This window comes from Trichosurus vulpecula, chromosome X (assembly GCF_011100635.1).
Source record: "Trichosurus vulpecula isolate mTriVul1 chromosome X, mTriVul1.pri, whole genome shotgun sequence".
In the NCBI taxonomy this organism is placed as follows: domain Eukaryota; kingdom Metazoa; phylum Chordata; class Mammalia; order Diprotodontia; family Phalangeridae; genus Trichosurus; species Trichosurus vulpecula.
In genome coordinates this window covers 24,521,344-24,543,683 of record NC_050582.1, presented here as the reverse complement: position 1 = coordinate 24,543,683, position 22,340 = coordinate 24,521,344, and positions in this window count along the sequence as shown.

The following is a 22,340-nucleotide window of genomic DNA, read 5'->3' as shown; positions in this document are numbered from 1 at the left end:
GCTAGATGATGAACTCTTTCCATCAGCAGGAGAAAAGTGCCAGGCTGGGGAGGTACATTCCAGGGTGAGATGGCTGTATGCATAGTTGGATGTTCCAGGTTGAGAAAACCCCAGATTCTGAGGGAAATTCCAGGATGAGACAGCAGCCGAAGCATGGTTTTGAAGTCCAGGAAAGTCAGGAGTAGAGCCAGGAGAGGAATCAACACAATACAACACAACACAATACATTCAAATGAAAATAACAGCAAAATAAGACATAAGCATACTCAAACATGCTGTTATTAGCATTTGCAGCGATAAACATGCAATTATATGCAAGGCATACTTCATATCGGCAGTCTCTAGCCTTGTCATCTGCACCTGTGTACAGCTGTTTCTTCATTTTCACCTGTGAAATCAATGTAGTGACTAGTGCGATGGATCTGGTTCCTTTGTCACTGACTTAGCTCTCTACTCCTATACCTGAGCTAATTGGTGGTATGGGCTGACCATCATTACAGACTTATTTGTCTGTACATATGCTGACAGTAGAGGCAGGTTGGCTGTCAGTGTATTTCTGCCCTGTGGGTTGAATCCATGCCTTGTGAGTCTTTGTAGCAGTTCTAGGTGAGAAAGGAGTTGCTTCTGGGTTCCTGTCAGGCTCCTGTCCTTTAACAGTATACACTGTCATCTTCACTGGAAAATCACTGTCAGTGCGCGTATCTGGATGAGAAAGTCTTTGTACAACTGACGGACATTTTCTTTTGGTCATCATTCATTGATTTGAGGGGCCATCATTTCTTCCCAACTATTCATTGGAAAATCCAATGAACTCTAGTATGTGGTTGCAGTGAATAATCTTGATAGAGCACCTTCTGTTCTCTGTAGATATGCAAGTCTTCTGTTGGTTAGCTACCTTGTAAGTCCTTCTTGGGGTTTCTCTGTCTCCTTTTCAAAGGTCTTGAAGGCACACTTGAGTATAATAATGTGTCTGATTTCTGTCATAGTTCTTGTGGTTCGAAGCTTTGCTTAGTTAGCAAGCTTCTCTTTATACTGAGTGTAAGTAGTTGGCATCATCTCCTTCACCCAAGATACTGCAAGCTGGTTGTAGGCATGGTTCCTCCCCAAATATGAGCAAGTATATTATAAAGACTGTATCATAATTCCTGATGGGATTCAATGCACGAACAAGACAGGGCATATGTAGACTCTACTGAGTTGTTTCTTTCCAGGTCTCAACCTTCTCAATGTGTTGAGCAGTGTATGGTTAAAATGTTTCAGCTGTGCATCTCCTTGTGAATGGTAAGGGAATAATAGTTCGAAACTTTTTGAAACCTGTCAAGGCTGACATTTCCTTGAGTAGCTTGCTCTCAAGGTCTTTACCTTGATCAGAGTGGACCCTGGCAGGGAATCTATATACAGAAAAAACACTTTTCCCACAATACTTTGGCAACCATGGGTGCTTTCTGGTTTTTGGTTCAGTATGTTTATACATACTTGGTGAAATTGTCAGTCACCACTAAAATGGGATTTATAGTTTTGCTGTCTCTTGCCAGAGAAAGTCAATGTAGTCAACTTCCAAAGTCTTGCTGGTACTTATATTCTGTAAATATGTAGCATGAGTTGGTAATGCTCTTCTTTGTACACATCTGACAGAAATTTCACACTTCTTGTTGCCACCTGTAGCAATTTTGGGCCCATAAAAATCCAGTTGTTACCAACTCCAGGGGTCCTTTTTGGACCCATATGCCAAGTCATGAGTTAAGGTATTTATGGCTATTGGACAGTGTGCTCTGGGTAGCACCACACTCTTTCTGATTCACTTTGTGGACTTGTTCTCTGTCGGATACAGCTCTAACTTCCGCCAGTGTCTCAGCACTAAGATACCTTCTGTTTACTGGATTATTGCCTTCCATTTTGCTTTTATCACTTTTCTTAGTCTTTCATCAGCCGTTTGCTCTCACTGCCAGTCATCTACTGCCAGTTGTGGCATTCTGGACAACATATCTGTATCCATATCCACAGGTTTTACCAGACCTGTAGGGTATGCTAAATTCATAACTGACCAGGTCTCCTACCTGTCTCTAGCAAGCAGTATCTAACTTGGCATTGGTCAAAATACAAATCAGTGAACTACAGTAATTAATCCATATTTGGAGTTTTGCATTTGCTCTCTCTCCCTGTTCCTCCCCACCCCTCTCTCTCCCTGTTTCTTTCTCTCTCTCTCCCTCCCTCCCTGTTTCTCTCTCTCTCTTTTGCTCTCTCTCACTCTCTCTGTTTCTTGCTTGCTCTTGCTCTCTCTTTCTCTGTTTCTCGCTCTTGCTCTCTCTCTCACTCTAGGTCTCTCTTGCCCTCTTACTCTTTCTTGCTCTCAATCTTCTTTAAATTTCTCGGTGGTAGCCCACTTCAAAGTCAAGAATTCGAATTTGTAGACAGAGTAATGAGATTCATTGTCAGTCTTCTCTCTCTGGTGACCATCAGTCTCTTGGCACGGAATGGCTTCCAACCCTTCTAAGCTGGCACTTGTGTGGAGGCCTGCATATGCCAATACTGGTGAATTAGTCAGATGGTTGATTATGTTCTTGAAGGTTTTGGCACATTTGTTTGTCCATCTGTCTCCCTAAAGTTTGTAGGTTTTAAGACTTAAGTTTTGCCTTTCTGGTTCTTGGTCTCTTCTGTTAATGTTATGTAATGTGAGGTCATTCAGTGGTTTAGCAGTAGCAGCATGGTTCTTGACAAATGGGAAAGTGCCACCAAATCCCAGGAAAGTTTCCAAGTCTCTAAGATTTTGTGGGCATGGCTGTGTCAGAATGGCTTCTACCTTCTCTGGAGCAGTGCTCACAACTTATTGGGCCGCAATGGGGCCCACATGCCTAACAAAAGCTCTGCAAGTTTGGCAGATTGTCAGTTGACAGCTACAGACCAGCTTCCTCCAGCTGATTCAACACTTTCACTTCAATTTCTTCTCATTTTTGTTCCTCCACTGCTTTACTGAAGATCATATTGTCATCCAGTTACAATAACACTTCCAGGTAGTTCATATCCCCAACTACTTTCTCCATCAGCTTTTGGAAGGCAGTGCTTCTGAGATACCTTTGGACATGTGTCCTCCCTAGACATAGGAATCTGGTAGTAACTAAGTAGTTCTAAAACTGACAACCATTGCCTTGCATATTATCCAGTGAATCTTATGCCTGTGGCAAAGCATACTGGTCCACTTTAATTCTTTTGTTCATAGTCTGATAACCCACACATATCTTTATCTTTCCATTTATCTTAGGCACCATCACTATAGGTGATGCAGAAGGGCTGCTGAATTCTGTGATGATGCCTTTGGCCAGTGTTTCTTTGAGATTGGTTTTTGAGGTCTTCTCACATAGATAGAAGGATTCCCCAGTTTTTTTTCCTGAATGGTTGGGAATTGATGGCTGGATTTTGTGAGTTCCACCTCAAGTACATCACACATCCCTCTCCTGCAAAGAGAACACACATCTTCCCATTGAATCTCAAACTCAATCTGGCTTTCTACTCTTATGGAACTGCATAGTTCCTAAAGCTGAATAATTCAGGATCCACTTCTTGCCTCTATCCTCTTGTGGTCCTCCACACAGCCTGCATGGATGTCCAGAGTGTGCAGGTATCGAGTCACAACTTGTTATTTGCAAGATCCTGCTAGAATTGTGAAAAGACTAGAATTAGCGTCAGTCAGTGGTGATACTCCAGTGAGTGTCGGAGGGCCTAGACACACCAGAGTCCACTTTGCTGTTGGTATCAACACTTTCCCTGGGAAATTTCCAGCTTACCTTAATGTGTTCCAGGTATGGATACTCTTTAAGTCCAAGCTGTGTCATAGGCTTCAAAGGTATTTTCCTCAAATGGCTGTCATAAAATATTAGAGAATTATAGTGTCTTGAGATACACTATTCAACACAACGTTGTACTATATCTAGATTCTAGAACTGTGTCTTTTATGTTTCCTTATATTCTTCCTTTCTCACGGAGAATTGTATTTCATAACAAAGGAAAACAGTTAAGCTAAGCCATGTGACACAGTGACTGTGTTTTTTAGTGTACAGTATTTGGCAACTATAGTCTTCTCCCTCCCCCTTTTCTCTTCCAAGAGGAGGCAGGTGTGTTTTATCATAAATCATCAATGGTGCTCATTATGCTTAATCTGAGTTCACTTGTCTTTAGTGTTGTTTTTGTAACTGGACCATCTAGAATGGCATCATCTATGTGAGATGTTCTGGGGACTGGCTTCTGGGAGATAGGAGGACTGGCAGGGACCTTCTGTGTTGGTCTACAACGTGGAGGAAACGTTTGTGTGTTGAGGGAGGAGTATAATGTGGCACATGTTGCATAGATTTACTCTGGCTCCCACTGTCTGAAAGATTAGGTACATTACATTTCACCCCTCCAGCACAGTTTTCTGGTATTCTTAGAGGGTCAAGGGTCTCTTATATCTGCCATTGGCTCATGTTTCCAAAGGTTGTACTCCCCCCAATTTTCAGAGTCTAAACACCCTAATTTCCTTTGACCAGATCAGCTTTTACAAAGGAATATTTGCTTCAAAGATAAAGCAGGAACAACCATATAAACATGTCCTCTAACATCTCAGAGGTGTTGTTTCTCCCCCTTAGCATTTGTGGAGGGATTAGCTGTTAGGGGTCCTTGACCAGCAAGGATCCCTATCTCGGTACACAATGATGAGGCGGGAGTTAGGGAAGATGCAACTCTGATTTATTGGCAGACATCATCCAGTTTTATAGGGTTTTGCACTACATAAGCAGAAGCAGGTGTTCAAGGGGTAAGGGGATGAGAGCATGGGAAGATCAATATCTGGTGGGAAGAATCTGGATTGTTGTAAACTATGTTTCCTACAAGCGTATGGGAAAAACTAGGGCTGTAGTAACATAGTTTCCATGGGAGTATGGGAACAAAGACGGGTGCTGTCCTACAGTATCTACGGAGGCATGGGAAGGCTCAGGCATGTAGCCAGCTGATATCAGAGCTGTATGAGCTACGTGAGGCATGGGGCAGGATGCCCTTGTAAAGTATCAAAGATGTTCCAGTAAGTAAAGTATCAAAGCATTGTTGTGTTAGGCACTGGTTCAAGAGCATTAGGTAGTGGCCAGCTGGGTTCCTCCTTCTGGGCTTGTGAGTCCCTGGTGAATGGAGTCCGCCTGCATGAGAAAGGATGGCTACCAGAGTGGGAGGGGGGCTGTTAGGGACGAAAGTCCTTCCTCCAGGCACCTACCGTTCCAACTCCTACTAAGCCTGTCTGGTTTTACCCAGGAAACAGGCCAAGCACTAGGGTCCGAGCAGCCCTGGGGTTGGCACCAACTCCCTACAGTTAGCCTCACAGCTTAACTCTGTTCCTGTATAGCATCAGTCCCACCAGATCACCAAATTCAAGTCCAGAGGCCCCTTTGGCCTTGTGCCCCCAGACCCTGGCTTCCCAGGATTTCCTTGCTGGGTTAGGCCTGTAATACCAGTCCTAGAATCCTGAGCTCCAAGATGCCCTGGGCTCGAGCTCCTGGGTCAGGAACCTCATTGCCTACACCTAGACCTGAAAAGGACAAATGAAACAAGCCCAAACCCCAAGCCAGTTTCTCAGAGCCACAGGGCCTATGAAGAGGAGAAGATGACCTTTACTCCTGGCTGCCCCAGGAAAAAGACAAGAGAACCTGTCCCTGCTGCTCAGTGCATCCAGGCCTAGAGAAGCAGCCAATGGAAAGAAGTTGCTCCCAATCACGTAGTATGCCAATGCAGAATGGCACCCGGGCTCCTGGGCATTCCTGATGCCTCCCACATGAGTGATGCCATTTTAAGTGTTCTGGGCCTATGACAAGTCCCTGTTACATTTTTATTTAGTTTCTTGTCTTTGTATGTCCCCTTCATGCCGTCTGCCATGCTGTACTTCCCGTCTTCCTCTTCTTTGCCTCTGCACAGACTGTGACCTTTACTGCTTAGAATCCTGAGCTCTATTCAAGGCTTACCCAGAATCCACCACTTCTTTTCTGCATGTTGGTTACTGTTCTCCCCTGTACATTTGTATTTACTTATTTGTAAGGTAGAGTGAAAGTGAGGTAGATTTTGTTTTCCTTGTGGCCTTGCACATAGTAGGCACTTCAACAAAAGCAAAAGCCCAATCAGTAAGCATTTAAGTACCTCCTATATGCTAGGCCCTAGGGATACAAAGACAAAGACTGAAGCCATTCATGCCTTCAAAGACCTTACATTCTGTTAGGGGAGGTGTTGTAATCATTTACAAAGTATAGGAAGCTAGGTGGTACAGTGGATAGAGCCCTCTGCCTGGAGTCAGGAAGACTCATCTTCCTGAGTTCAAATCTGGCCTCAGACTCTTAATGGCTGTGTGACCCTGGGCAAGTCACTGAATCCTGTTTGCCTCAGTTTCCTGAACTGTAAAATGAGCTGGAGAAGGAAATGGCAGACCACTCCAATATCTCTGCCAAGAAAACCCCAAATGGTCATGAAGAGTCAGACATGAGTGAAATGACAGCAACAAAATAAATGATAGAATTTTGAGAGGGCAACTAATAGATAGTGGGATCAAGAAAGTTGTCATGGAGGAAGCAGCATTTGAGCTGAGTTTTTGAAGGAAACCTGGGATAGGAAGAGGCAGGCAGATGGGGCATCCTAGGCATGGGGAATAGCCTATAAAGAGGCATAAAGACTTGGCCAGATCACAGAGTGTGTGAAGGGGATTAATGAATTATAAGCCTGGAAAAGTCGATTAGAGCCAGGTTGTTACGGGCTTAAAATACCTAATGAAGGAGTTTGTGTTTGATTCTAGAAGTAATAGGGAGCCATTGGAGTTTATTGAAGAGGGGAGTGACATGGCCAGACCTGTGTCTCAGGGGTACCACTTTGGTAGTTCTATGGAGAATACATTTGAGAGAAGAGAGGCTTGAGACATCACTTCATCCCACTAGTCCTATATTTTTCTGATTTCTTCATATTTGTCTTATACACAATTATATTCCATGACATCTATATGCCAAAATTTGTTTATGCTATTTGTCAATTGATAGACACCTATTTGTTTCCAGGCTTTTTCTACTACAAAAGTTCTAGTAGTCACTCAGCAACCATTAATTAATGCTTCCTTTGTGCCAGGCATTGTGCTAGGCTTGGATACAAGGCAAAAAGAGAAACAGGGCCTGCCCTCAAGGAGCTTACTTTCTATTGGGGAAACTTGTATAAAGAAAATTAAATATATAATACATACAAAACGGATACTAAGTAATTTGTGGGGTAGATATGTGCTACTGTGGGTATCAGGATAGATTTTTTCTGTAGGAGGTGGCACCTTGAAGGAAGCCAAGGATTTCTAGAAGCAGAGGTGAGGAGGGAAGGCATTCCAGGCCTGCTTCTGCAAAGACCCAGAGACTGGAGATGGCTCTGCATACAGATAGGTCAGTCTGGGCTGAATTGTAGAGGAATGTGTAATAAGGCTGGGAAGCTAGACTGGTACCAGATTTGAAAGGATTTAAAAGCCAAATGGAGGAGTTCATATTTTATCATGTAGGCCAGAGGGAGCCACTGGAGTTTCTTGAGCATGAGAATGACATGGACACCTAGCTGCCCCAAAATATCTTGGGATTTTCATAAATTTTTATGTTCATATTTATAATTCCTTTTAAGGCTGGTTGTTGGACTATCCAGTTGAACCATACCACAAACTGAATATGCTTAACATGAACAACTCACATACTTGTCCTCACAAACAACCTGTTAGTCTAATTTGACAGCAGTCACCTTCCATTATCTGATTTGGACAGCATAGTATTGATTAAGGTTGCTGGATTTTAAGTTACTTGCTGAAGTGTTCTGAAATCCTCTTTTTTGTTGTAATTAAGTATTAAAATTTGGTGACATATCTAAACTCTTAAGTATTTGGTGACTTTTGGTGTTGGTGAATATAAGAAAGCATCACAGAAAAATCTGTTTTAGCAGCCCAGACTATTAAGAGAAAAGATGATGCAAATGATTTTGGGAAACAATTTTTTGTGAGGAAAAGTAGTGGAATATTCTAGTAGTCTTAAGTGTGCTTTTCTTCCCACCACCTACCAACATTGACTGTTTTAATCCTTTGTCATCTTTGACAATTTATGGGTGGGAGGTGAAACCTCAAGAGTTGTTTTATTTTGCATTTCTCTTATTGTTAGTGGATTGGAGCAGTCTTTCTTGTAGTTGTTAATAGTTTTCAATTCTTTTTTGGAGAACTAGTTGTTATCCTTCGTGACAACAACTAGTTCTCAAAAAGACCTCCATCTCTTTGACTACTTATCCATTGGGCAATGGCTTTTAGTCTTATAGATGTTGGTTCCCTACCTGTTTTGGATATCAGACTCCTTATTAGAAAGATTTGATGGGAAGATTGTTTTTCCTTAACTGAGGAAAAACTTTCCTTCCTTATCCCACTTGCATTGATTTTGTTAGTGCAAAACATTTCAATTCCATCAAAGGCTTTCTTACTGGAGAAGGGGAAGTGAAAAAAATGTCAATTTTGTTGTTTCCATTTACATTGTTGTAGTCATTGTGTATATTGCTTTCACTTTTTATCAGTTCATATACATTTTATCCTGCTTCTCTGAATTCTTCATATTTTTAATTTCTTACAGTGCAGTGATAATCCATTATATTCATATACCACAACTTATTGGGCCATTCCAGTTGATGGGCATCTATTTTCTTGGTTCCAGTTCTTTGCTACCATAAAAAGTGCTATTAGAATATTTTCACATATATAGGATCTTTCTGTCTTTGAAGACAAATATATGTATATATTTTATATGTGTGTATATGTATGTATGTGTGTGTGTGAGACTCAAAGGGAGGCAGAATAGATATCCATAGCCTCTTTTCCTTCCTTCCCTCTTTCTCCAGAGGAGACTTTCATTCCTGCCAGGAGGGGAAGCAGGAAGTTGGGGCCAGAGACCACCACTTTGCTCTCCTCAGAAAGAAGGATAGCAGGCTAGAAGTATAGCTCTCTGCTCCCTTAAATATTGTTCATCATGGGAATATGATTGGGTTCCAATTAACTTCTCTCATTTTAAGCTCTACATCCAAGACTTACCCCTTTCCCTCCTAATACCAATTCCACAATGAACATAGATAGCAAATAGCAAAGAAACCCCTTTATCCAAATCATAGCAAAACAGAAATCAGAGAAGATATATATATATATGCATATATACACACACACATATATATAAATACACACACATACATATATATAAAGTGAAAACATGTACCAGACAATACAGGATGAAGAAACTCTCTCGTTGGTAGAGAGGTAACTCAGCTGATACAAGAGAGAGAGTTGTGGATCCCACCCAAGGGGAAACTCCCCCAAGTCTCTAGTGCAGCAGGCTGGAGATAGGGACATGATAGAGATTGCCTACTCTTCTCAGATATTCCCAGAGTCTTTTACTTCAGGGACAGTTGAAGTGGGGTTAGCTTCTTCCATCTTCTCTTGAAGCTGGAAGCCTGGAAAGCCTGAAGTGACTCTATGCTTGAAAAATGACCTTTGGACATGTGAATTCTATCAAACATTTAAAGAACAATTAATTCCTATACTTTGTAGACTATTTGGGAAAATAGGTGAAGAAGGAGTCCTACCAAATTCTTTTTATGACACAAATATGGTACTAACACCCAAACCAGGAAGAGTCAAAACAGAGAAAGAAAATTATAGACCAATTTCCCTAATGAATATTGATGCAAAAATTTTAAATAAAATATTAGCAAAAAGATTGCAGCAACTTATCACCAGAATAATACACTATGACCAGGTAGGATTTATTCCTGGAATACAAGGCTGGTTCATTATTAGGAAAGCTATCAGCATAATTGATCATATCAACAACAAAACTAGCAGAAATCATATGATCATCTCAATGGATGCAGAAAAAGCCTTTGACAAAATACAACACCCGTTCCTATTAAAAACACTAGAAAGCATAGGAATAAATGGAGCCATCCTTAAAATTATAAATAGAATCTACCTAAAACCATCAATAAGCATTATTTGTAATGGGGATAAGCTAGATGCATTCCCAGTAAGATCAGGGGTGAAACAAGGATGTCCATTATCACCCCTGTTATTCAATTTGGTACTAGAAATGTTAGCAGTAGCAATAAGAGAAGAAAAAGAAATTGAAGGAATTAGAATAGGCAAAGAAGAAACTAAATTATCACTTTTTGCAGATGATATGATGATTTACTTAGAGTATCCTAGAGAATCAAGTGAAAAGCTACTTGAAATAATAAACAACTTTAGCAAAGTTGCAGGATATAAAATAAACCCACATAAATCCTCGGCATTCCTATACATTACTAACAAAGCCCAACAGCAAGAGATAGAGAAATTCCATTTAAAGTTACTCTAGACAGTATAAAATATTTGAGAGTCTACCTGCCCAGACAAACCCAGGGCCCATATGAACATAATTATGAAACACTTTTCACACAAATAAAGTCAGATCTAAATAAGTGGAAAAACATCAATTTCTTGTGGTTAGGCCGAGCTAATATAATAACAATGACAGTTTTGCCTAAATTAATTTACTTATTCAGCTCCATACCAATCGAGCTACCAAAAATTATTTTACAGGGCTGGATAAAATAATAACAAAATTCATCTGGAAGAACAAGAGGTCTAGAATATCTAGGGAATTAATGAAAAGAAATGCTAGGGAAGGTGGCCTAGCCATACCAGATATTAAACTGTACTATGCAGAAGCAGTCCTCAAAACTACCTGGCACTGGCTAAGAAACAGTGGTGGATCAGTGGAATAGGATAGGTACACAAGATGCAGCAGTCAACGACTATAGCAATCTACTCTTTGATAAACCCTAAGAATCCAGCTTCTGGGCTAAGAATTCACTATTTCACAAGAACTGCTGGGAAAATTGGGAAATGGTAGGGCAGAAACTAGGCATAGATCAATATCTTACACCGTATACCAAAATAAAGTCAAAATGGGTTCATGATTTAGGAATAAAGGCTGATACTATAAGCAATTTGGGAGAGCAAGGAATAGTTTACCTATCATATTTATGGGAAAGGAAAGAATTTATGACACGATAAGAGATAGAGAGCATTACAAAATGCAAAATGGATAATTTTGATTATGTTAAATTGAAAAGTTTTTGTATAAACAAAGCCAATGCAACAAAGATTAGGTGAGAAGCAGAAAATTGGGAGAAAATCTTTACAACCCAGTGTCTCTGATAAAGGCCCCATCTCTAAAATACACAGGGAACTGAGCCAAATTTATGGGAATACAAGTCATTCCCCAATTGAGAAATGGTTAAAGGATATGAACAGGCAGTTTTCAGAGGAAGAAATTAAAGATATCTATAGGCATATGAAAAAATGCTCTAAATCACTATTGATTAGAGAAATGCAAATCAAAACAACTCTTAGGTACCACATCTCTCCTGTCAGATTGGTTAAAATGACAAAACAGGAAAATGATAAATGCTGGAGAGGATGTGGGAAAATTGGAACATTGTTACATTGCTGGTGGAGTTGTGAACTGATCCAGCCATTCTGGAGAGCAATTTGGAACTATGCCCAAAGGGCTATAAAAATGTTCATACCCATTGACCCAGCATTACCACTTCTAGGGCTCTATCCCAAAGAGATCACACAAATAGGAAAGGGACCTGTATGTACAAAAATATTTATAGCAGCTCTTTTTGTGGTAGCAAAGAATTGGAAATCAAGGGGATGCCCATCAATTGGGGAATGGCTAAACAAGTTGGGTATATGAATGTAATGGAATACTATTGTGCTATAAGAAATGGGGAAGATACGGACTTCATAACAACCTAGAAAAACCTACATGATATAATGCTGAGTGAGAGGAGCAGAACCAGGAGAAATTGTACACAATTTTGTACACACAACCACAGAAATATTGATTCTGTGATGACTAACTTTGATAGACTTGGCTCTTCTCAGCAATACAACGTTTAAAGACAGCTCCAAAGGACTCATGATGGAAAGAGCTATCCACATCCAGAGAAAGAACTGTGGAGTCTGAATGCAGACTGCGGCAAACAATTTACTCTCTCTCTTTTTCTTTTTTTTCCTTCTCTTGTGTTTTTTTTTTTTGGTGCTGTTTATTCTTTCTCATGATTCATTCTGTTGGTTATAATTTTTCTTTACAACTTGACTATTGTGTAAATAAGTTTAATGTGAAGTTATATGTAGAAGATATATCGGATTCCATGCCATCTCGGGGAGGGAGGGGGGAGGGGTGGGAAGAAAATCAGGAGCTTGAGATTATGTGGAACTGAGTGTTGTAAACTAAAAATAAAAAATCTTAATTTAAAAAAATAAATAAATGATATGCTGGAAATACCTCTAAAAAAAAGAAAGAGAAAGAACTAGAGCAGAATTAATCATGGCCTAGTTAAGAAGACGAGCAGTCCATCTTTCTGGTACTCGGCCTTTTTCTATTTATTCTTTCTACTTGGTATTGTTTGTTTTATCTATTTATATTTGATAAGTGAATTAATTATTTTTTGTTTTGTCGTTCTAAATAAACATCATCTTTATTACAAGAAAAATGAGCTTTGGGACAGGGGTTACGTTCCTCCGCTGGGCTGAAACTCTGGCAATCCCTTGCAAAGATCAGCTGGGGCAGGTCATAAACCTGTAAATATACAGCATGAACACAAACATCAGGACTTTGAAACAAGAAGGATGATTATCCTGGCATCACAGACAAGCAACAATTCCTTTGGTCCTGTTGAAACCGAAATAAAACAAATGCATTGGAACGATACATGCAGTAGACATGGATGGCACTATAGAGAGCACCACTTACAAGGACACTTCAGTGACAACATGTCTAACTACATACAGGATATCTAGCACACACATTTTGGAAGCACATGCATATCCATAGCACATAGTGTGGCTGATCAACAGAGCAAAGCCAGCCAGTGGCAATGGTACCAATACCATTAGGCCTATAGATAAAGTACAGCTTAACTCTGAGCAGCAGCTTATATATGAACCAATTCAATTGGCAGACATTGCTGTAGCCTGAACATAACATGAAACGTAGTCAAATAAACATAACAGCAAAATAAAAACAAGCCTTTTCAAGCATGCAGTAATTCGTATGTACAGTAGGAAACATAAGGAATTATATGCCAGTCACTTTTCACATGAGCAGTCTTTGGTATTGTTGACTAGAGACATATATCTCCCAGCTTATCTGTAACATCATATTAGCCTCATTCTCCTGTCACTCATCTTGCAGCTCCTATACCATGGGCAGACCATCAGGATCATTGTAGATTTGTGTGTCTACAACTGGACTGGCTTCCATGCTAGCTTGGCTCTGTGCATTTTCATGTTCTGTGGGTTGAATCTATACCCTATGACCCTCTGTGGCAGTTTGGGGCTTGGAAGGAGCTGCCCCTGGGGTTAGCTCTCCTGCCCTGCAATAATCCACTCTGTTTCCTTCACTGGATTCGTCCAGATGGTCAAGGGTTGGTGAATGTCCATCGATTCTCTCCATTTGCTCGTTAGAAAGTCCAGCTGTCTCTTTTGTGGGCAATAGGTAGTTTCAGTGAAGAGTCCTGACAGGGTCCCCTCCATTCTTTGGGGCTGTTTTGTAAACAAGCAAGTTGTTCAGTCTCTTAATAATGTTGTATGGGTTGGCTTTCCAACAGTCAGCTAACTTGTATGGCCCTGGATGAATGAAAGGAGTCGTTTCTTTTATCTTCTTCAGACATAGGAAGCTGGTAGAATGTACTGTGCAAGTCCAAGACTGAAAACCAATCCAATGCAGCGTGTACCCACAGCAGAGTGTATTGGTTCACTTTAGTCTTTTTATTCAAAGTTTGGTAATCAGCACACATCCGCGTCTTTTCATTTTTCTTAGGTACCGCCACCATGGGTGATGTGTTAGGGCTGCTGGATTTTTTGGTGATGCCATTAACTAACATTTCTTTGAGCTGGTTTCTGAGATCCTTCATCACAGAGAGAGGAATTCTCCTAGACCTTTCTCAGAATGGTTGGAAATTGGGGAGCTGCATTCTGTGGGTTGCACATCCCACATCCCACTCATGCAGTGAAAACACTCCTCTCGCTCAGTCTCAGCCTCAAGCTCTCCTTTCACTCTTGTGGTACTAGGGAGTCCCCAAAGTCAAATACCTTAGGATCCAGCACAGAACAATTGGGACTTGTGTGATGTTCACCAGAACCGAAACCCCTTGCCTCAGTCCTCTTGTAGACCTCTGTACAGTCTGCATGGGTAGTCAAAGTACATAGGTATTGACTCCCAGCTTGTCACTTTCAGTATCCTGTTGGAATTTGGAAAAGACTAGAATTAGTTCCAATCTGTGCTGACATCCACTGAGCATTGGATGGTCTGGACCTACCAGAACCAGGTTGTCTACTTTTCTCTTGACATCAACAGCTTCTTCAGGAAAAATATCCCAGGTATGGCCAGTCCTTATCACTCAGATCACTAAGTTCAGGCTGTAAAGTTATTTTACCCAAATACTTGTTATAAAAAGATTAGAAAAATGATATTAGCTTGAGATGCATTGTCCATGCATTGCAGTCCATGTTTTAAACTTTTAGTATCACCTCTGCACAAGGTCCTATGAATCCATGTGGAATTGATGATAAGCTCAAAGTGACTGCCCTTGGGGTTTAGGGTGACCTTCTTCCCTGGCCCCACTCTGGTTTCCTGAAGCTTGATCAGAAGATTTTAACTTCTTCATGATCAACACTGTATTCTCTTGCCAGTACATCCAACCTAAGTATGGCCATCTAATCTGCAATTATAACCGAAGGTGACTAGATCTTACTCTGACGATCAGTCACCTGCTGGAGAAGATCTGATACTAGGCTCTTCATTCCTGCGGGCTTCCATCTCTCCAAGGAGAATGGGATTGTGCCCTGCTCCCTGTCTCACCCGATTGTCACTGGGGATGCTGTCGTTCTGCTTTGCTCCTGTGGCCCACAGGCTGCTGAAGTTGAGCCCTGTGGATTATATTGATCCTGGAAGCTCAGCAGTATCTGTCTCACCTCCGCCATTGTTGACAGTGGTTTTTGCATCTCCATAGCTCTGATGATATCAGTGGCCAGAAGGTCATGTACTAGCACGATGTGGGCAGTGTCCTTCGTTCTGCATTCTCAGGAGCCACTGAGCCTGTCTCTACATCAGTCTCTGCACATGTTGTTCAACCCCGAGGAGGAACTAAATAGGCTTTTCTCCTTTGTGCTGCCCAGGAGTAGAGAAAATATTAGTATTGGGTTCTTCTGCTCCCTCAAATATTATAGATATTATTTACATATCTGGCCTTGCCTCTGTGAGAGTATCCACTGCCCCTGCAGCTGTCTCTCCCTTAGGCTGTGTGACAGTCTCAACTCTGTGTCTGCTTCAGGGGCCCAACCATTCCAGGTACACTCTTATCTGTCCAATTGGTCTCCCTCAATTGTTCTCCTTGGGGTCATGGTTCATGCTCAGAGAAAATACCAATTTGGAGCCTGTGGTAATTGTATAGCGCAGGTAATGTGACCTCTGCATTACTTCTAGACGAAGTAGGGCTCTTGGGAATAATTGTGCCTCAGTGTCTCTGGAGGGTTGCATGCCTCCTCTGATTCAAGGGCTCCAACTTCTTTAAGCAATTCTTTATCTTTAGAGGATAGACAACCCAGGAATAACTTCCTGCTGTTATTCCTCTAGTGTCCAAATTATCCAACAGGCTTAGAAGACATTTTGGAGTCATTTCACCTGTCTTAACATCAGTGGCCTTGATTGTCTACACTTCCAATCCCCAATCCTGAAAATGTCTTCATTCTTGAGGGCCCCAGCTATTTCTGACATTAGGACATATCCATGCTTTTCCTCTGCAAAAGCTGGCTTAGCTCTTGTCTTCTCTGGAGATCTCTCCATGTGTGCCCACGTTAATAGACAAATATTAAGGCAATGAACAAATGTACAGTATTGTACCCACAGTGATCTATTGGGGGACCCCAAGCCCTATATACCATGCTAAAGCAATGCAGTAGAACCGATAAGACCTGAATTCAAATTGTGAGAACAGTCACGATGACTTTTTCAGGTAGCATTCAGACTTTCACGAACAACACCCTATCCATCAATGCAGCAATTGCGTTCACAGTAGGATGGAGCCAAGCAAAGATAAGCTAGATGTACCTCTTAAAAACCCAATAAAACAAAAGCAAAATTATATTGAAAATACTTCCAGGATATAACCAGGAAGAAACAAAATTGTGGCTCTAAAATAATTCGACTTCCTATGAAAAGAAAAATAAAAGAAAAAATGCAAACGAAAGTGTTTCCCAGGATCAGCAGACAAAATCCCACTTGGGAAATAAACCTGACCACAAGGAAATGGCAAAGACTTTCTTCTAACTCAAGGACTTTTTCCTGGCCTCACTTTGTTTGCCTGAGGTAGTGCCCATTCATCACTGAGGGCTAGGTAAGAATTGAGACCAAAAAAAAAAAAGATGGCCTTAGGATTTACCATTGCAGAAAAGTCATTCTTGGAGAGAAAGCTCCCCCAAGTTTTCTCCCAGAAAATTGTTAGCTTACAAATACAAAATATAAATCAGGCTATAAGTTAAAAGCAGTACCTATTTACACTTATTCTAAGCCATCAAAACCTAAACTGTGAGCCTTATCAGGCTTGGGCTGAGGACTTTTATTGGCTGTTCAGTAAAAACCTTAGGTGATTTGAACTTCCATCTAAAACTCCATGGGCTAGTTCTGAGGAAAAAAAAACCAAAAACCAAACCACTGAAGCAGCACAGGATAGAAAGTAGGGAAAAAAGTAGGCCTCCCTCCCCATCAATCATATCTTGCAACCCTAAGTGACCACAAATTATATTCCTAGGGACAGAGCTCCACATGTGTCAAGGGTGTTGTGCCTGTATGTGAGTGGCTCAGAGGCCATCCCTAACCTCTTTTCTTCTCCTCCCCCCACTCCCTCCACCCTTCTCCAAGGGAGACTTTCATTCCAGGCCAGAGGCCACCACTTGGCTCTCCTCAGCGAGGGGGGTACCAGCCTAGAAGTCTATCTGTTCCCTTTAACAATTGTTAGTCTTGGGCATATGATCAGGCTCCAGCTGACTTTTGATCGTTTTGGAGGGAAGGGGACCCCAAGCCCTATATCCAAGGCTTGATCCCTTTCCTTCCTAATACCAGTTCCACAGTGAATACATAGGGAATAGCAAAGACACCCTTTTATCTACATTGTGGCAAAACAGAATGTGTGTGTATGTGTATGTATATGTGTGTGTGTGTGCATACGCACACACAAATGAGAATATATACCAGCCGATACAGAGGGAAGGAACTCTCCCATTGATGGCTCAACCAAGAGAGAGTGAGCTGGGTCTCACCCAAGGGAAGATTCCCCCAAATCTCTAGAGTAGGGGGCTGGAGATAGTGCCACAATGGAGACTGCCAGCTCCTCTCATGTCTTCCCAGAGTCTGAAGTGGGATCGGCTTCTTGTACCTTCTCTCTTGAAGCTGGAAGCCAGGAGCTCCTGAAGGGATTCTATGCTTGAACGAGACTCAAAGCTTGATGATGGCCACTAACCAACCCTGCCCTGGCCCTCATGTCGGACAGGGCCTTCATCTGCACCTATAAGGAGAGAGTCCCATAGCAATGAGCTTTGGGACAGGAGTGATGTCTGTCATATACATATGCATGTGTGTATGTATATATATGCGTATCATATAAATAAATATGGAGTTCCATATAATCCTTGGGGTACACACAGGAGTGTGCTAGTAAATATTTAACCACTGGCTCTCAAGAAAAGTATGCAAACACACTTTTAAGTTTTATCTGCATTATTAACATTTTTTCCATTACTTTTCTCAATGTAATTTCAAATTGCTTTCCAGGATGTTTAGACTAATTCACAGTTCCATCAACAGTATATTAGTGTGCCTATGTATTTTTTTAAAATTCAATTTATTTTTTTTCAATGAACAAAAACCTCTGTTGTCCCTTCCCATCTCCCTCCCCCCACCTTGGAAAAAAGGAAAAGAAAAACAGGACTCTCCTAACAACAACAATAAAATAATCTCCAGCATTTTTAGTGCTTTCAGGTTTTCAAAGCGCTTCAAAAACATTATCTCATTTTATCTTCACAAACAACCCTGAGAGGTGGGTGTTGTCATCCTCATTTTATAGAAGAATAACGCATATCCATAATCAAGCAAAACAAATTCCTGCTTTGGCTGTGTCTGAAAACCCCATGTCTCCATCTGTACCCTGAGTCTGTCACCTCTTTGTCATGGCTTCTCTAGAACCATCGTTGACCATTGTGTTGATCGGAGTTCTTAAGTCTCTTAAAGTTGTTGGTCGTAATATTGTTATTACTGTCGAAATTGGTGCCAATTGTTCTCTTGGTTGTATTTCACTCTGGATTGGTTCATGCATTGTTGCTAGGTTTCTCTGAAACCATTACCTTAATTATTTCTTCTAGCCAAGGGTGTGCTGGTAAATGTTTAACAATTGGCTCTGTGTAGAAAAAAAGTGGAACCATTGACATACTTTTAAATTTGATCTCTAATCTTAACATTTTTGTCATCACTTTAAAAAAAATATTTTTATTTCATTAAATATTTCCAAATTATATTAAAAAAATTTAAAACATTCACTTTTAAAAATTTTGAGTTTCAAATTCTCTCCTTTTCTCCTGCCCTTCCTCTACCCCTTGAGAAGGCAAGTAATATGTTCTTGATTATATATGTGAAGTCATTCAAAATAAATTTCCATATTAGCCATGTTGTAAAAGAAAACACACGCACACTCACATGTAGATGCACACACAAAACAAGAAAAATAAAGAAAAAAAGTCTGCTTTAGCCTGCACTCAGAGTTTATCATTTCTCTCTCTGGAGGTGGATAGCGTTTTTCATCATGAGTCCTTTGGAATTGTCTTGGATCATTGCCTTCATCGGAAGAGCTAAGTCTTTCACAGTCGATCATCATACAGTGTTGCTGTCACTGTGTACAGTGTTCTCCTGGTTCTGCTCACTTCACTTTGCATGAGCTCATATAAAACTTCTCAGGTTTTTCTGAAACTACCCCCCCCTCATAATTTCTTATAGGACAATAGTATTCGGTTACAAGCATATGCTACAACTTGTTCAGCCATTCCCCAATTGATGGGCATCCCCTCAATTTCCAACTTTACAAAAAGACCTCCTATAAATATGTTTGTACATATAGGTCCTTTTCGCTTTCTTTGATTTCTTCGGGGTATAGATCTAGTAGTGCTATTGCTGGGTCCCACTACTTTTTAAAATCTAGAAATCAAACCTTAACTTGTAGCATTTGCCTATTTATGAGATGTAAATTTTCACACTGAAAATTTAATGATTGGTGAGCAGGTACAAACAGGCTCCAGCACAAAAATATTCTATCAATTCATATTCTGTAAAATGTTCGGCCATTCCCAGTTGATGGCTACCACCTTGGCTCCTACTTCTTTGCCACCACAAAAAGAGCAGCTATACACAAACACACTTATGTGTGTGTCTGTGTGTATAAATATATGTTCTTTTCCTCTTTGATCTCTTTGGGTTATGGTAAAGATTTAGCATAGATTTATTGTTTTACAGCTAGGAGTTTGTTGTTCAGCCATGTCGGACTCTTTGTGACCTCATTTGGGGTTTTCTTGGCAAAGAACATGGAGTGGTTTGCCATTTCCTTCTCATTTTACAGATGAGGAAACCAAGGCAAACAGGGTTAAATGCCTTGTCCAGAGTCACATAACTAGTTTATGTATGAGACCAGATTTGAACTCAGGAAGATGAGTCTTCCTGATTCCAGGCCTAGCACTACACCACCTACCTGCCTTTTGTTCCTCTAGGTGAATTTAATAACTTTTTTAGCTCTACATAGTAATCCTTTGGTGGCTTGATATGACACTGAATAACTAAATTAATTTAGATAATATTGTTATCTTTATTACATTGGCTTGACCTAACCAAAAGCAATGAATATTTCTCCAATTATTTATGTCTGTCTTTATTTGCATAGAGTGTTTTATAAGTTATATTCATATAATTTCTGTGTATGTCTTAGGGCAGACTCCTGAGTATTTTGAACATTCTGTAGTTATATAAAATGAATGGACTTTCTCTATGTCTTTTCCTGCTGGGTTTTATTGGTAATATACAGAAATGCTGACAATTTATGTGGATTTATTTTATATCTTACAACTTTGCTGAAATTACTAATTCTTTCACTTTATTTCTTAGCTGACTGTCTAGGGATCTCTAAATAACCATCATATCATCTGTAAAAAGCAGTACAATAATATTGTTTTCTCTCTGCCTAAACTTATTCAGTCTTATTTCTTTTTTTTGTCTTATTTAGCTAATAGCATTTCTGTTGCTGTATCAAATAATAGTGGTAATAATGGGCATCCTGGCTTTATTCCTAATCTTTTTGGAAAGTCCTCTAGTTTATCACCATTACATATAAGGCTGGCTCTTGGTTTTAGGTAGATACTCCTCATCATCTTAAGAAAAGGTCCATTTATTTCTATGCTTTCTAGTGGTGGTGTTTTTCAAAATAGGAATGAGTATTGTATCTTGTCAAAAGCTTTTTCTGCACCTGCTGATAGAATATGATTCTTTTGTTGTTCTTATTAATATGATCTATTATGTTGATAGTTTTCTAATATAGAACTAACCCTTTATTCCTTGTATAAATCCAAGCTGGTTATAATATATAATCTTTGTGATATGCTCTTGTCTCCTTGCTGTTATTTCATTTGAATTTTTTGTATTAGTTTTTATTAGGGATATATTAGTTTGTGGTTTTCTTCCTCTTTTTTGACTCTTTCTGGTTTTGATATCAAGACCATATTTGTAGCATAGAAGGAATTTGGTCAGATTCCCTTCTTTTCCTATTTTTTCAAACAGCTTATATGATATTGGAATTAGTTATCTGAATGTTTGAAAAAATTCACCTGTAAATTGATCTGATCCCTTTTTTCCTTGGGATCTCATTTATGGCTTGTTTAGTTTCTTTTTCTGAGATTGGGTTAGCAAGTCCTCTGTTTCTTGTTATGTTAGTCTGGGAATTTCATATTTTTGTAACTATTCATTCACTTCATTTAGCTCATCAGTTTTATTTGCACATAATTAGGCAGTATAGTTTCTAATAATTTCCTTTATTTCATTTGTTGTGAATTCACCCTTTTCATTTTTGATATTAATAATTTGGTTTCACTCTTTTAAAAAATCAAATGACCTAATGGTTTATCTATTTCATTGATTTTTAAAACCCAGCTTAGTTTTATTTAGCAATTAGTTTTTTTGCTTTTAATTCTGTTAATCCATTTATCTTCATGCTTTCTACTTTGGTGTTTAACTTTTTTAAAAAAATGAGTTTTCTCACTTTTTTAGTTGTATACCCACTTTATTGATCTGTTCTTTATTTTATTGATGAAAATGTTTCAAACCTTTTATGATACAAAATTTCCCCATAGGATTGTTTTGCCTCCATCCCCAAAATTTTGATATGTAGTTGCATTGTTGTCCTTATCTTTCATGAAATAGTCTATATTTCCTATGATTTATTCTTTGACTCACCATTTCTAGAATTAGATAATTTAATTTCTAATTTTTTTTGCTTTTTTTTGGGCAGGGCAGTTGGGGTTAAGTGACTTGCCCAAGGTAACACAGCTAGTACATGTGTCAAGTGTCTGAGGCTGGATTTGAACTCAGGTCTTCCTGACTCCAGGGCTGGTGCTCTACTCACTGCACCATCTAGCTGCCCCTCATTTCTAATTTTTGAAAATAATTTCTTCAGCAGACCTTTATTGAATACAATTTTTATTACATTATGCTCAGTAAAAGATGTGTTTAGTACTTCTGCTTTTGAGTATTTTTTGGGGGGTTTATACCCCAGTATGTGGTCATTTTTGTAAAGATGCCATGCACAGTTGTGAAATATATACTCCTTTCTATTCCTGCTCAATAATTGTCAGAGGTCTGTCATATCTAACTTTTCTAAAATTTTCCTAAGGTACTTGACTCCTTTCTTATTTTTTTGGTTAGGTTTATCTAGTTCTGCAAAGGGTACATTGAGGTCCTCCATTATTAGGTTTTATTACCTATTTCTCCCTGTAACTTTTCACTTTTTGTTTAGGAATTTAGATGTTATACCACTTGGTGCATATTCTGAATATTGATATTAGTTTATTGTCTGTGGGACCTTTCAGCATACCCAGTCTTTCCCTTGAGCTTCATTACCATATCACCAATTGCCCATTTGCCATTTCAACCTGCAAACAC